This window comes from Mytilus trossulus, chromosome 1 (assembly GCF_036588685.1).
Source record: "Mytilus trossulus isolate FHL-02 chromosome 1, PNRI_Mtr1.1.1.hap1, whole genome shotgun sequence".
Lineage (NCBI taxonomy): Eukaryota > Metazoa > Mollusca > Bivalvia > Mytilida > Mytilidae > Mytilus > Mytilus trossulus.
This window is the reverse complement of record NC_086373.1, coordinates 77,054,266-77,062,996: the sequence shown is the minus strand read 5'-3', so window position 1 is coordinate 77,062,996 and position 8,731 is coordinate 77,054,266. Positions and strand designations below refer to the sequence as shown.

Genomic DNA, 8,731 nt, shown 5'->3' with positions numbered 1-8,731 from the left:
AATACGAAAATCTTAAAACATCGTGATATTCATTTTAAACATCACAATATTACTTCCCGCATGGTCACACTGTACTAACAACACAATCTATAAACAACAATAAAGATAATCAACTCAATTTTGTTGATTGGATAGTTCATGGCTCAGTAGTTGTGTAATCAGTGACACGTGCCCTCATTATTTTATAAGAATTATATCTATCTAAGTTTGATTTCAAATTCTACCAAATTTAACTCTAAAATAAGAAGCGTATAACGAATATATGCATCCATCCTGTGTGCGATGACTATAAGGGTCCCGAGTGCACTTCGTATATATGTCATTAGTGCAATCAGGAGGTCCTTCAAGCGGTGTTTAGGCGTACCGTTATTCTTCTGGTGGCTTCAATTTTTTTTTTTATCAATAACTTATACAAATGGAGACATTTTTTTTTTGACAGCATGAACCCCAGTTAATGAGCAAACACAAATTAAGAAAAAATCGTTTACAATTAAATTTTATAAAAGGAAAAAAAAAGGGGGGGGGGTAATAAACAAATTTTATTTACGCTCACATACTTCTAAAAAGATTTGCATATGTAAGCTCTCTAAAGTTAATGTTAAATTATTTCAGGAGTTTTGAAAAAAGAATATATACAGTTTAATTTCGACTAAAATAGTGATTCTTTTTATAGATTTGGTACTTTCGACTCAACATTTCTTTTTGAATTGTTAGATGGCAAACTCTTTAGGACAATATTGTATCTGTTTTTTATGTAATTATGGTGATATTGGCGATGAGATTCATTATATTATAACAAGGCCTTGTTCAAATCCTTGATTATAGAATGTTTGGCAATATAAAAAGACGAAAGTAGACAAACCCTAATTAATCAGGGTTTTACAAGTTGATATCCAAGCGGCCCACATTGTACATCGAATAAGATCTATATTTTCAACGTTTTCAAAATGAAATAACTTGAATTGAAGGTTTCCCAACTGTGATTTTTTTTTTTATTTCTAAACGTCTTTAATTATTATTTCGGAAAGAAAAAAATATTTAGCATATTCATATATTTTCATAATTTTTCCAAGGAAACCTTTTTTTATGCAAAGTTTACTTCTATATGTTTTTAACGATCACCAGCGACATATTCCCTGCCATCACCAATTAGTCCTAATTATTAAAGATCAATTGAACAAATTCAAATGATGATTGGTATATCGTATTGAATATGACCATCGGTCATCCGTGACGTATCCAAAATAATGGCGCATGCCGATAGATAGATAGTTTATTAATTAGCGTCTCGCAATTTAATTTTTGTAAAGGATTTTACCAAAACAAAAATTACAAAATTATAAAATAAGTTATCAATCGAATGTATACCCTGAACTCTCACTATTATATATACATGTCCTAAGTTACTTAATGTCCTGTGTGCAACCAAGATATCCTGAACGGTTTTTAGACGTACCATTATTTTATATGCATATATTCAAAGCTGTTCTTAATCATATGCATACTAGGTATCAGTGGTGGATCCAGGGGGAGAGTTTCGGGGGTTGGAACCACTCCTTTTTTTGAACGATCAATGCATTTGAATGGGGACATATGGTTGGAACCAACCCTCCCCCTTTTGTCCTGGGTTGGGACCCCCCCCCCTTTTTCACATGGCTAGATCCGCCACAGAGGTATATTTATATATATGTGTGTATCAGACCAAATAACTTCCCAATTAGCAGAGGCGGATTTCTTATCAGCCCCCCCTAAATCTTGGGAAACAAATGGTAGATTATATAGGGAATCACGGAAGCATGACTGGACGTGACCCCTCTAAGGCAGTCAATGAGTCCCCACTCAACCATCAAACATTGCTTAGTTCTAGTTATCTTAGGTCCTAGTGTGAAATAAAGCCAATGGGTCTTTTTAAACACATCTTAATTCATACATGTATATATATACGTTTTCTCGCAGATTTGTTCGTGCAATATTGAAATTATGTTTACCCAATGCGTAATTACTGAAGTTTATATATATTTGCTACTTTTCTTCTTAATTTCATATAAATTATTTTTTTATTTTTTCTCGTCGAAAAATTAGTGGTGTTGAAATAGGGAATTGACACAGATACCTTATCACATTTAACAAAATAAATGTTGTATAATGTCATCAATCTGTATTACACAGGATGTTCTCTAGAAAACTATACGTTTTACACACCCGAGAATACAACACCATGTCATAACAGTTCAAAAAGATTTTCTTCAAATCAAAATGGAATATTATTTTTTTCTTTAAAATTTAAAACTTTAAAAAGTAGACTTTGACAAAATTATGAAATAGAAAGAATAGAACAATTTAAAATCGTAATTTAACAAAGATTTAGATATAATTTTACAACGATCCATAAAAAATAACCAAACAAACGTTGAATCAAACGATATGAACCTACGCAGTTTTATATTAAAATACTGACAGACACCAGTTTGTCATCTCAGTATGCAAGGCAAGGGTGCTTGTTGAGGTGCTGGAACTTGATGTACATGTATCAATAAGTTACAGTTCTGTTAGGACTTGACTGCTTTTTTACAGAGACTTTCTATTCTTACTGTTATCAGTTAGTATAGACAGAGACATATAATACAATTGTATTATATGTCTCTGGTATAGACTGTTCCTGGTTTAGAATGATTCTCTGCTCAGCAAATGGTGCGTAATTAGCATTTGAATCAAATTTCTTGTAGAAGTAAAAAAAAACAACAAATTAATGTATTTGACAACCTCATTCAGGAGCACAGTCTATATTATCCGGCATAAATAACCGTGTGGATTTATGTGGACGTTTACTCTTCTGCTCGATCTATGCTAATCGATGTTCCAGTATATTTCATATTTATATTTATTCGTGAGGCCCTCGTCATCATTTATATTCACTAAAAGCACAGTCGCCTAAAGATTTAATAATTATAGCGAAAAAATTGCGAAAATTGGGGGAAATAATATATTCTTAGTAGCATTATTATTTTAAATTTTTTTAAAAGAGTTTCCCCGGCCGTTACTTGCAAATTTAACTCTAAAATGAGAAGTGTATAACGATCTATAACGAATATATACATCCATCATGTGTGCAGATACGGCGATTATATAGGGTCTGTCATGAGTGCACTTTGTATGCCCTGCATGTGTGCACTCAGGAGGTCCTCCTGAGCGGTGTTTAGACGTACCGGGAAAATCTTATCTGATTCAGGATCATTTCATCGGTTACACTCCCCTGTCACCAGCGATCCTTTTTTGCTGACATTCTGAAAAAGTATTGTGTAGTCCCTGTGTAAGTGTTGACTCTAAATTTGCACATGTGATTTTTTAAGATCTTTTAACATTCCCCGGACTTCTGCAAAAAACAATTATTCAGTTCACTGATTAAGATGGAAGGTAAACGAACAGAAAGTCGCAGGACATTCCGTCAAAAAGTCACAGGACAAAAAGTCTGACAGACACATGTCAGACTCAGACATAAAGTAACAAAGTTGATAGGACAAAAAGTCACAAACAATTTGTTGACAATTGTTTGAATGTAAATGAAAAAAAGATTTTGAAATTTCTTTTTATCATAGTAACATATAGGTGTCAGACCACCAATTAAAAATCCCTATCTGTTCAACCAAATTTTGCAATTTTCACAGCTTTCTGAATATTTTACCTTAAGTTTAACTTCATAGAAACCAGGTATACCCTGAATTGTACATGTAGCAGCATTCTACATGCCAATTTTCAGCATACCTTTAAAGCCTTCTAACAAATTAACTGACCATCAAACAGAGATACTCAAAAAAACAAACCTGGTTTTCTGAAAATCTTAAATTAGTATACTATGGAGCGCATTAATCCTCAATTTTTAATGCAAACTCATAGACAAGTAAATTTTGGCTCAAAAAGATCTAGATATATGTCTCTTTTACCAAAAGTTTCATTTCTGCATATTTGTTGGTTAGTTTAAGTAAACAAGTACATCAAAAGCACTATTTTGTGTCAGAGTAGGGCTACTTTTACATACGTTCTAAATTGGAGGGAGTAATTGGTGGTCTGACACCTATATTCATTTTTAATTTAAGGAAAAATACACAGACATTAACAACTATAGGTCTTTACGGCCTTTAACAATGAGCCAATATAAAAAAGATGTGGTATGATTGCCAATGAGACAACTGTCCACAAGAGACCAAAATGACACAGACATTAACAACCATAGGTCACCATACAGCCTTCAACAATGAGCAAAGCCGAGGTAAAGCCCATACGGCATAGTCAACTGTAAAAGGCAATCATACCATATCTTTTTTTTATATTTACATGTAAAAAAATGCGTGCAAATGTAATCAAAAGCTGCACACATTGTACGTAATGATTTTTGTGTGCAAATGTAATGGTAATGTGTGCAAACCTAACATGCCTAAAGCACTGATTTATTGGTTTTTAATAAATTTTAATTACAAAGTTGCTACATCATGTTCATGTATAAAACTTCAAGAAAAATACAAAAAGAGTGTTTTCTTGTTCAAAGAAAAATAATTTCAAAACTAAATTGTGACTTTTTGTCCTGTGACAGTGTGTGACTTTTTAAATGTGACCTTCTGTCCTACATTCAGATTGAATAGGGGAGTTTGGTTGGCCCCGTTTCCCTCTATCTGAGACTACTATCTCATTGATGAGCTTTATGTTTCATGTACAAATGTATTGTGCTTGTCATGTATGTATGTCGGATAAAAGCTCTACAGAATGACAGAGCTCATGTTGTATTGTTATATGTATAACGGACAATATATAAATAGCCCCTAACAAGTAAGAATTAGGTTACTTCTTTTTGTTTTGACATCTTGCAAGGGTTTTTATACCCTCGTATTAAAATTATACCCCCACTTTAAAAAGGGGGGTATACTGTTTTACCCCTGTCTGTCCATCCATCCTTGCGTCAGTAAGTCCGTCCAATGAATATTTTTCGTCCCATTTTCCTCAGGAACTACAATAGAATTTTACTGTGACCTCTGATTCATAGAATAATGATAATATTCATGATATTGAACAGCAAGAATGATGAGTAAGTTGATGTTATATACAAATAAGGCAAAATTTTCAGTTGCCTACTAATTATGATATAGTAGTTATTTTTGTCATTAAATGATGTTTACCCTTTTATGTGTAGGGCAAGAACATTAAAGATAAAGGGGAAACTATAAACAGCAGAAATTATCAACAAAATAAGATTTACAGAGGTCAACAAAGCCTAAATGGTAAGTCCACTGTTATAAAAGTTTTTGTCCGTGAATATTGATTAAATATTTATTAAAATAAGATGTGGTATGATGAAAGAGAAAACCATCCATCAGAGTTCAATTTAGTGGATGTAAGCATTGTAATTACTTATTAGAGGCCATTGATGACCTGTAACATGTGTAAATAATGAGAAAACCCATACCCTATACATGTTATAGTAATCTATAAAAGACAACAAACACTAACCAAATTTGAAACAGAGCATCAATTCAAACGTCAAATATACCAGACTAATTTATAAAAACAAAAAATTATGAAAAATAAAAATGACGTATATGAACCAACATCAACCACTGAACTATGTACAAGTTCCTGATATTGGACAGGTATAATATGGCTGGATTGATATACAAATAAGAAACACTTAGCAGTCTGATTTCCAATGAGACATTTCTCCAATAGAGATCAAATGATATTTAAGGGTATAACAATTTCAGAAAAATATTTAATATTTTTTTTTCATAACTCATTTTATTTATAACTTTATCATATGGTACACCAAATCATTCAAAACAATCAATTCGGTTTGGCCCCAGATGACTTTTAAAATGTATAATATCATTGAAAAAGCTCCAAATTATCTCCCTTTGGTGCAAAAATGCCATTTTTTGGCATTTGAAATGTAATATCTTTTTTAACTCATCGGTGGCCTTTATTTTTATGCCCCACCTACGATAGGAGAGGGGCATTATGTTTTCTGGTCTGTGCGTCCATTCATCCGTCTGTTCGTTCGTCTGTCCATTCGTCCATCTGTCCCGCTTCAGGTTAAAGTTTTTGGTCAAGGTAGTTTTTGATGAAGTTGAAGTCCAATCAACTTGAAACTTAGTACACATGTTCCTTATGATATGATCTTTCTAATTTTCAAACCAAATTAATTTTTTGACCCCAATTTCACGGTCCACTGAATATAGAAAATGAAAGTGCATGTTTCAGGTAAAAGTTTTTGGTCAAGGTAGTTTTTGATGAAGTTGAAGTCCAATCAGCTTGAAACTAAAAGTACACATGTTCCTTATGATATTATCTTTCTAATTTTAATGCCTTATTATATTTTTTATCTAATTTCATGGTCCATTGAACATGGAAAATGATAGTGCGAGTGGGGCATTCGTGTACTTTGGACGAATTCTTGTTTATTATAATTTTTAAATAAGCTGTACTTTAACTTAACTTTTATAAAAGTTAAGCGATTTCTGTAATTTAGTACTTGAATAGTCAAATGAAAGTTTATCATAATAATCATAAACATGATAAAATAGCCATTTTATTGATCTCTTCACTGATAATTTTTGAGTTTGTGTATTTGTAGGTGAGACATCTTGATTTTCATGGTCATCATTCACAGATCTATCAATACTGAACAGAAAACTGAAAGCTGATATTTTTCTCCATAGTGCGACTTTTTATTAATTTGAAATGGAACGTGTTTTTTCCTACATTTATTTGAAAGTGGAAATTTCAACATGATGACTAAACAAAAAGGAGTCATATCATCACGATCATTAATGCACAAGAACTTGATCATATAAATACAACAATGTAATTATCAATTGAAAGATGGAAGGAATGAACAAAATATTAGAATGTTGTTCTCCAAATAAACTTGCTTTGTTTTCTCATTTGAATCTCTCCATTCAATAAAGATGTAGAGGAAGATCTTTGAAGAACAGATTGAAAAAATGTTTTGTCTAAGAATTGCAGGAATATTCTAGTGAATGAAATTATTTATTGACTTCACTCTTATATAGTGGACTGAATAATTGTACATAGCAAGTTGTGAATAAAGAAAACAAAAACTTAAACAAAAAGTGTTTATATTATAAATTTGCAAATATAAGCATACTATTATGTACACCACAAAGGTATATATAATTCAAATTGTTTGCATATACAAGTATTGCAATGAAACTATAACAAAGAAAATCTTACCTCATGAAAAGAGTAAACTATTCAGTCAGAATATAAAATATTTTTTCAGTTCTATTTTTCATAATAGAATAAACAAGACAAAGATTTCAAAATAATATTTTTTTCATTTATTTAGACATTTCATCATTTTGTTTCAGGGAAAGGACTTTATTCTTTGACTGTAAATATTATAGATTCCAAAATAAGAATAATCTTTATTGTCATAAAAACAAATAAAAAACATGTATGTGACAAAATTAAAAAAATAAATATATATATGTATATATAAAAAATGTATTAAAAAAAACTTGTATACATTCAAAACATTTTACTACCAAACAGCATTCATTGTAACATACACATAACTTTATATTTATATATATATATTTATAATTTTAATCCCATAGGATTTTATTTTGTCCCATGGGATATTGAAAATCCCATGGGATAATAAAAATCCCATGGGATTTTTTTTGTCCCATGGGACAACAAATATCCCATGGGACTACAATTATCCCATGGGACCAAAAAAAATCCCATGGGATTTAACCAAAATCCCATGGGATAATGGTCAATCCCATGGGATTTTGCCCTGTCCCATGGGATATTGAAAATCCCATGTTTTTATAATTCAAATTGCAAAATAAATATGAAAGAAACAGTAGAAAACCAATGAAATTATTGAATCCCATGTAATTCCGCACATTTTGGTTATATACATGATATTGTAGCTTTTGTTTGAGGCGGCGGCGGATTTGCAAATGAGTGTTTTGCAAATTAAAAGTGTCCAGTGTTTGTAATTCAATGGTTGCCGTTGCTCACTATCTATCATATTTGTTTTTCGTTGGTTGCTTTATCATAAATTTGGCTATTGGTTTACTAGTTTCTAGTCATTGCCGTTTTCTTCGCTTCCGATACGTGTATTTGTTTTGCTCTTTTGTCCTAATGTTTATCTTCGACTTATGATTTTTATTGCCCCTTGATATTTTCGGTCTCATTTTATTTTGATAAAAAAAAAACATAGTTTTGACAGAAAGTGAATTGTTAAAACAAGAACTACCTTTAAAAAATATATCCGACGTATTTAAATTTGAGTATATGTTTAAAACTATCATTTCGATAACCTTCAGAAGCACAATGACTTAATGATGCAGGACCTCTTAAATAAAATCTCCATCTGAATGTAACTACAAGAAATGCTTTACTAAGTCTGGTTATATTAAGGCAATAATATATTTATAAGAATATTGTGATGACACCTAAAAAAAAATTTCGTCAAAAAATCTAGTGTAAATAAAAAGAAAAAATATGCATTTACTACTGTTTACGTTAAATCTTAATTCATGGTTTACAAAGCTAGCTACTATTGGTAGTATAAGTAGTATCTTTCTGTTTACACTCACCAAAACCCCGCGGAAATATCACATGCGTAGGTGTGTTCTAAAAGTCTACAAAGTTTACATTAAAAATTAAATAATAAACAGCTGTCATGGATGCAAAGAGATATATTGGA

General features: G+C 31.3%; 1 long non-coding RNA gene across 1 annotated transcript; it reads left to right on the top strand.

Moving 5' to 3' along the window:
• Nucleotides 1–3,139: 3,139 nt before the first annotated feature.
• LOC134710176 (uncharacterized) lies at nucleotides 3,140–7,095 on the top strand. Its single transcript, XR_010106102.1, has 3 exons — nucleotides 3,140–3,310; nucleotides 5,183–5,270; nucleotides 6,620–7,095. It is a non-coding gene; the product is annotated as an uncharacterized LOC134710176 (long non-coding RNA).
• The last annotated feature ends 1,636 nt before the right edge of the window (nucleotides 7,096–8,731 follow it).